The 7,663-nt window shown below is 36.7% G+C and overlaps 1 long non-coding RNA gene across 1 annotated transcript; it reads left to right on the forward strand.

Annotated features, from left to right (window-relative positions):
• The first annotated feature begins 760 nt into the window (after positions 1–760).
• Positions 761–1,684, forward strand: LOC148115073 (uncharacterized). Its single transcript, XR_015732097.1, has 2 exons — positions 761–836; positions 1,433–1,684. It is a non-coding gene; the product is annotated as an uncharacterized LOC148115073 (long non-coding RNA).
• The last annotated feature ends 5,979 nt before the right edge of the window (positions 1,685–7,663 follow it).

Raw genomic sequence — 7,663 nt, forward strand, 5'->3', positions numbered from 1 at the left:
AGAAAGAATTTAATAATGTTTTCTTTATATAACATTTGGATTTCGCTGAGGTCTTGCATGTGGCCCTGGGGTCCCAGGCTATGTACCCCTGCTATATTCAAACAGGTTCAGGCTTACAAAATAGAGGCCACCTTCAAGGCTGTGGGAACTTTTCATCTAGGAAAAAAAAAGAGCAAGTGAATGCTACTAGTTGATCTCAACAGGCCGGTGTGCATTTTTTATTAAATTATCACTATTCTAAATTTCTAGAAAAGTGGCCAAACGTGCTGTAGCAATTCATTTTTAAAGTTGAATCTGAGAAAAGTTCAGTTATTTTTTATTTCTGCCATGAATTTTTTTATGTTTGGATGTTTTGTATTATAACTTTTTTGTTGTTACTCTTGTCATAATAAAGCAAGCCATGGAATCAAATAAACTGGTACATTTTCTTCAGAGATTAATATGATCTAGCAGTATGATGGTAGTGGTAGTGATGTTGATGACTAACTATAATTACATTTTGACAATGTAGTTTATTGAGCTTTCTCTCTGGTATTTTAAATAGAATTGTTCAATTCAGATAGTATACTCAATTAAGCTCAAACAACATAGCTTAGATGATATATGAACCTAGCTATTGTAGTTTATATTGCAAAAGCATGTTGTATGAACTGAACTAATTATGGTATCTAAAATCATGATTACACCAACTATAATTTAATAGGATATGTGAACCAATGTATTTACTGTAGCTTGCCTTTTATCTCTTTCTCATTCTTAGAGATAATTCTATAGGATGTATTTTGGAATCAGATTGTAAAATCATGGCAGATAACCCCAACATTCAGTATCACTCTGTAAGCAATTTTCACTTTGTATCTTCCATATCTTATTTGCTACTGAGTGATGAGTCTAAAAAGCAGTTTTGGGGAAGTCAAAGATTAATGATATCATTAACAGGATAAGCCTGTACATCTGCTTAAAAATAAATTCAATGCATTTTGGCGGTACTTAATTCTTATAGAGTTAGAATTCCATCCTAACAGAAGTTACAATCAGCTTTATGGTCAGGTTTTGGGTTTAAATGCTGAACATTTGTGAAAATAAATTGCAGTTTTTACAACTGCTCTCTTGCCACAGGAAAAACTGCTCTCTTGAGAAAAAAAATCCCTGAGGCATACAAAAAAGGGGTTTTTAGGGCAATGTTTGCTATTTTCGTACCAAATTGAATTCCATGTTAAAAAAATATATTGTCATGCCCTTTGGCAAACTCTAGAAATCAGAGCTTTTTATTATTATTCTAAATGACACTATTTGTAAAAAGCAACACAAATGGTTATCAGAATCTAATTTACAGTTTTCCTGTAAATCATATTTTTGATGCCAGGCATGTTTTGTATTGCTATGGTTACATACCTATTAATCTTATGCTATTCCTCTTCCATTTTTCCAGACCAAGTTCTCTTGTCCTACAACAGCTGGAGAAAATAAAGTATTTATGTCCTGGCTTCATTCAAGTGGAAACATTAGCTAGTCAGCTGATACTGTACATACAGTACTGAAAACTCTATCTGGGCCTCTTGTTACACAACACGTGTATGCTGAGTTTAGAGAATGGGCGACTTGACAAGCCAACTTTTCAATATTAGTTCCCAAAATGACTAATATCAAATTATTGCATAAAGCAGCTTTTTGGATACTGAAATTTTGATCAGTTCTTATTTGCTGGCTCTTGTTCTTCTTTTGTTCTGTGAGATGCAAAATAATTAAGCAACATTGTATGATATTCAATAAATAAAGACCAGAAATGATTAGGTCTGTTGTGTAGAATCCGAAATGATATCTTTGGGCCATAGAATAATTTCAAGGAAGAAAGCTATGCCCGGACTATAGTCCAGAAGGAAAGGAATAAGTCTTGCTTCTAGTGATAATTCCAGAGCAGCTTATTTAGAGGAGCAAAGGGATAGGTTGCCATGTTATGAAGACAGCAAGGATTTGAGTGCCTGTTAAATATTTATGCAAATATGCTTACAAGTATTTTATTTTCCATAACTGATGAAGTTGAATACTGTTTTTGCTCCAGGAAGCAAGTTTCTCTACAGTTTTTTCAAATCAAGAAATCATAACTTTTTTTAAAAAAATCAGACAAGTTCCTTAACAAGTAATTTGGATGTGACTGTGCTGATGGATACTTTAATATAAATTTCCAAGTGAATGCAGAAGTGAAGTAGGGAATAATAATTATATGGGAAGAAATACACTTTATCCCTTGTTCCTTACACCAAGGATACACTACACTAGTTTGGAGGTATGAGTCGTCAGCTCTTTCTGGAATAGCAACAGCTTAATGGGTGAGGCAGGGATCAAAGTGTATGTGTCATATCACACATGAAGCAGAGATTAGATTCCTTTTTTTCCTGAGTTTGGGGATATTTGTGGTGATTATTTGCTTTAAAAATACAGTACAGAACATCTCTTAGGGTTTAGAGTAGGTATACCTAGACCTTTTGTCCTTTCTATTATGTTTTTTTGTTTCTTACCTCAAAAACACACAAAATGAACTTATCAAATTTTGGCAACTAAATTTGGAGGGATTGGGTCACAGAAGAAAAACAATGGAGATACAGATAAACTATCAACACCTCAATGTACTAAAGAACCTATGGAAAGCTTTTTCACATTGCAAGGTCTATATGTTTGAAATTACCATTTATTTATTGAATCTGCATGTTATTTGCCTTAGTGTTAAAGCAACTCTAGATACAGACAGTAATAAATAATTAGAACAGAACAGAACAGAAACAAAGGTTCCTTGGTGCTCTCTGAGCTCTATTTTCTTGCAGACATTTCGTTACCCAAATGCCACAATATCATCAGTGTTGTCAGGAGTGGCGTTTGCTCTGATTTTATATTCTAATGTCTTGCTGTGTCAGTGTTGTTAGGGATGATCTTAGTGGTTCTTTGATTAGCCTGTTTACTGTTAGCTTGTTTGGTGGTTCCTTGATTAGGGTATTGTTTACTTCTTGATGGTTGATCTGCTGTTAATCTTGGTGTTAATCTCTGTTCATCTAGTTGTTTTGGCTTTTTTTTTTTTTAGTCATTGGTGTCTCTTTTGAATGGTATGTATATGCTGTTTATGTCTACTTGTCTATTGATGGCCAATTTGTCAAAGTGGAAGATTTCCAGGAATTCTGGGTATCTAGTGTTTTTTGAATTTGACTTTATCTAGGATGATCAGTTTCCCAGTTAAAACTATGGTTACGTCTATCCATGTGTTGTGCAATTAAGTTTTTATCATGTCTTTTGACTGTTAGTTGGTCTTCATGGATGCACTCTGCTCGTCTTCTGCTTGTTTGTCCTACATAGTGGCTGTTGCAGTCCTTACATTAGAAGAGAAACATCTACAACAGTGGCTATATCTAGATATCTGCCTCATGATCCTCAAAAATATGTTCCTTAGGTTTGTTCAAAAAATATCATATAACTTTGTTCTCTTTGTGGTCTTCACATATTGTTAAGTTAATTAATTCAGTTGCTGCTCCAGAGAAAACACAACAAAGATAAATGTGCTGCATTTCCTCTGAAAGTGCAGGCAGATGTTTCTCAATTGGCAAGAACTCCTGTCTTGTCCACTTTCTGGTTCCTGAATGGCTGTTTCCTGTATTGAAATTGCCATGCCAACATTCCTTCATTGTTTCTTCACCATTTTGACTTTGCCATGCCCCCACACAATGTTTTTCCTCACCACAAAAATGCAGTGAGGGAAGACAAAGGAGTAGGTATTTTCATTGATTAAATTGTGAAGCACTGCAGAGATGAAAAAATGCTGCTTGTGGGATGAAGCCAGTGATCATGTGGAAAAGACATAACCCTCATTTTCTCTTCCTTTTTTAATGGCAGGACAGCCCAGTTTGCACTTCCATTAGTATAGCAGAAAAAGGTGTAGAAGTTAGACCACTGCCTCCTCAGCAGAGGCAGCCCTGACTATTGCAAGAAAAGAAATTGCCAACATAATGATGTCTTATCCAGACTCACTAACGTATGTATTTTGTGATACAGAAATTAACTGCCTCATGGAAAAGAGTGTGAAATAGCTTGCTGGAAATCCCAGGAATTCTGTACATAATTAGTCCTATTCAGCACATGGAATAGGATGGCTTTTTGCAGAAGTGGAGTGTTGGACATGGGAGTAAAGAGGAGATGATTTAGCTAGGCTTGGTAACTCCCACCCATCTGGATCATTCCAGATGATTTGGATGACAATCCCCATTATCTAATTGTAATAAGAACCATAGTAACTGGTAAGGATGACAGTTAGGAGTCCAATACATCTTAAAGGTACCAGTTTGCAGGTTCCTGATCTTTTGGGAGCAGCATCCATTCCATTCTGACCACTGGATTTCATGAATCACTGGACAATTTATATGAGATGTATGATTTCAAAAAATTGTAGTATAGTTTAGTTTACTTTACTTTATTGTCATTGCACATGGTACAACAAAATTAAATGCTGTCTTCAGTGTACATTATAACTATAAAAATAAAAACGCAAACATACATCCTTTACATTCTATATAATTGAAATTGAAAACCCAATATTGCACTATACCATAGTATAGGAACACTCTTCTATCAAACTAATTTGTTAGCAGCTGCTTTCTCACGAGACAGCAAACCTCAAGGAAAATGTTATAATTGTGGCAAACCTGGTCATTTTAAAAAAGAGTGTCGAAATCCGGGGGGGCGGGGGTATGTCTGCAACATCTCGCCCTCCCTTTCATCAGGGATCAAGACCAAAAACAAAATGCCCAAAGTGTCAGAAAGGTTATCATTGGGCAAGTGAATGCCGCTCGGTGTCGGGAAACGGCCGGCCGGGCCGGTCTCTGGCTCCAGTCCAAACAGAGACATCTTGGAGACATCTTGAAACAGAGCAAAAGCCTGGACCTCTGATTTACAACACCATAGAATTCTGTATGGTTATTGCCCTGGGATAGAAGCTTTTTTTCAGCCTATTTGTCCTTGTTTTTATTATCCTGTACCGTCTGCCAGATGGTAATAGTTCCAAAAAAGGGTGTCCAGGATTAGATGGATCTTTAAGAATGTTTTGAACTTTCTGAAGGCAGCAGGAGCTATAAAGCTCTTCCAAAGAGGGGAGAGGGCAACCAATGATCCTCTGGGTAATGACGTTGGCCCTCTGGAGTGCTGTCCTACCTGCCATTGTGCAATTTGCAAACCATACACAGATGTAGTAAGTTAAAATACTCTCTATGGTGCAGCGGTATAAGGCCACCAGAAGTTTTTCATTCAGTTGTTTCGTGAAAAGTCTTAGGTAGTATAATCTCTGCTGGGCCCTTTTGACCAGTGTTGCAATGTGAGTGGCCCAGGTCAGGTCCTCTTTTATGGTAACATCCAGAAGCTTAAAACTGGCCAATTGCTCCACTCGGTCTCCATTGATAAGCAAGGGCTGGATGTCTGATCTATTCCTTCTATAGTCCACTATAAGCTCCTTGGTCTCATTTGTGTTAAGGACCAAGTTATTGTCTCCACACCACGAAAGCAACTGTTCCACCTCTAGTTATATCTATGTCAGGTTCCAAACAGAAGGAAATAAAAGGAGACAAACCTGGATGGCTGCTACCTTAGTTTAATCACTTCTTGGCACTCACTGACAATCGCAGTTGAAAATCTTGTTAGGGCTACTGCCCTGTGCTTCCAACCACCATTTATCCATTAGTTATCACCACCCACCCAATCACGCATGCTGCTCCCTCCCATGTGATCCGGAAGTTGGCTTATGTTTAATTCTTGAGTATTTACAACCAGCATCTCAACAGTTAATCCACTTGTTATTTCTGGCTGGCCATGATGATGTCATCCCCTAGCTATTCCCTCCCGTCAATCCTATCAGTTCCTGGGAGGCTTGATGAAGCAGATGCTGGGCTGAAACGAGATTTGTGCGTTCCTCCCCCCAAGAATGGCAGCTCCATGCCGACAGAGCGCTGGATCTGATAATCTAGAGCAGTGTAAACTATAAAGGCCACCCATTTTACAAAATAACTTTCAGATAACTGCCACAAAATAAAAATGTCATTTTCCATGTTTTCTTTTCATATTTATACCCAACATAGACACTCACATACACGCACTCTATTTGCCTTAATGTCCTGTCAAGAAGTAAAAGTAGCTGCACTTTGGGTTAGCTTTTGGATAGGAAGCTTTAATGTTGCTTAAAATTGGGAGTACACTATAAAATAGCCAGTTTTACAAGGATTATTAGTCTATCTTAACCAGATAATTGTAGATACATATATGCATAAATTAAGACAGAACATGTTGTTTTCAGCTACTCTGACATCTAAAACCTCTGATTTAGTATGTATGTGTTTATGGCCAACATTTTGATAAAGTAAGATATAGGCTAAGAAGAAAACATGGTAGTGATACATGTGTTTCCCCAGTTTCTAAGAATCGATTCATTAAAAACAGGAACATTTATCTCAGTAAGGCTAGCTCCTCCTAGATTCCTAGACTTAAAAATGAAGATTAGACAGACAGATAAGTGCAAGCAGTTAAAAGGTGTATTGATCCATGAAATAAAAAATAACTGCATAACTATAAATAACTGCAATAATAATGCATAACTGTTTCATTGGAACCAGCAGAAGGAACATAAAAGGATGTATGAGATTTATGAGTTCTTAAAAAACACGTCATCTGGTAAAACACTAAAAAGAAATGGGATAGGAAAAAAAGCAGAGAAATCCAAATGTTGGATATTTAAGCTATGAGGTCACCAGATCAGATGATTCCCAAAAAGCAGTTTGTGGGTTGAATATAGAGTCAGGTGGTGGTGTTGTCTATGTATAAGTATTTGTGTATCACGCATGCATAGTATAGTAATTGTGCAACTAGATTTTTGCCAGTTTACCTGTAAAGGCACTCAATGCTTTACTAGAGGAATTAACTGAACTAAAGCTTGGATATGGATGTTTCATACTGGAGCTTTTAGATTGAATGTAGTTTCCTATTATATACCATTCTGATACCGGTAGTGGCAAATTCACAGATTTATAGATTTGTGGAGTTGGAAGGAATCACAGTATTGTTTAGTCTAATTTTATTCTTTATTGTGCAGGAAAATCAATTAAAATATGTACAATACTGATCTTTGTAAGTATAGACATATCATGTCTTACATCTTTTCCAAAGCTTTCATTACTACCTTACCAAGTGCTGCTTTGTGGCATATTTCTTGACTGCTAGTTCCTTTGCTTTGACAGTTGATTCTAAGATGCAGAAATCCACAGTTCAATTATCAGTAACTTTATTTTGTATATATACATGTGGTTTTCTTGGTAAAATATAGGTGTAGCTATAGCAATAGCAATAATACTTATAAATCACTTTATAGTGCTTTACTTCTCTAAGAGGTTTACAGAGCCAGCATATTGCACCCAATAATCTGGGTCCTCATTTTATCGACCTCAAAAGGATGGAAGGCTGACTCAACCTTGAGCCAGTCAGGATCGAACTCCTGGCAGTTGGCAGAATTAGCCTGCAATTCTGCATTCTAACCATTGTGCCACCATAGAGTAGTTTATAGTTTGAGCTTTTTCGTGCTCAGAATGAAATGCCTTTGCCCTGGTAAATAAAATTATCATTGTTTTCAGCATCTTCCGATATT

The sequence above is a fragment of the Pantherophis guttatus genome, chromosome 2 (genome assembly GCF_059756535.1).
Source record: "Pantherophis guttatus breed Tessera chromosome 2, ASM5975653v1, whole genome shotgun sequence".
Classification (NCBI taxonomy): domain Eukaryota; kingdom Metazoa; phylum Chordata; class Lepidosauria; order Squamata; family Colubridae; genus Pantherophis; species Pantherophis guttatus.